Source organism: Galeopterus variegatus, unplaced genomic scaffold (assembly GCF_000696425.1).
Source record: "Galeopterus variegatus unplaced genomic scaffold, G_variegatus-3.0.2 Scaffold2635, whole genome shotgun sequence".
In the NCBI taxonomy this organism is placed as follows: Eukaryota; Metazoa; Chordata; class Mammalia; order Dermoptera; family Cynocephalidae; genus Galeopterus; species Galeopterus variegatus.
The window spans coordinates 42,075-42,668 of NW_007728746.1; positions in this window are offsets into that span (position 1 = coordinate 42,075).

A 594-nucleotide genomic window follows, 5' to 3' on the forward strand; every position below is an offset into this window, starting at 1 on the left:
ATTCATACTGCAGAAACAGTACACCTTTGCTATTTTTCCTTAGGACAATGACAACTATGATTATCAAGGTAATAATATAGTCCAAAGAAAACTAAATGATCTTAACCCAATGAATGTCACACTGGCTTATTAATATGATAAAATAATAGTAATTATATCTGGTGAGCCTGGACTAGTAAGCAGTAGGTAAACCTCATAAAAATTAAGAGCTGCTTCATTGGTAAAGTTTCTAGGAATCCAGTAATCTGGGCATATTGGAATATTAATTTTTAAGTAAAAGACATATTGCTTCACCTTGACCTACCCATTATAAACAAATAAATATAAAGTTGGTGGGCTTCTTTGGATTTCGAAGGCAACCAGCAGACCACCCAACCAGGTATGATCCAAGTTTTATAGATTTAATTATATCCTGAAGTTTATATAATTTCAGAGGCAAAATTTAAGGAAAATAAATACATGAATTATGAAGACTAGGTTAGATTCAAATGTCAATATTTATTTTAAGTATGTGGTACACCATTATAAGTGTTTTCCTTTCTTATGTTTCTGTTGTATATTTTGGAATGATGAATCCTGAATTGCATATTCATG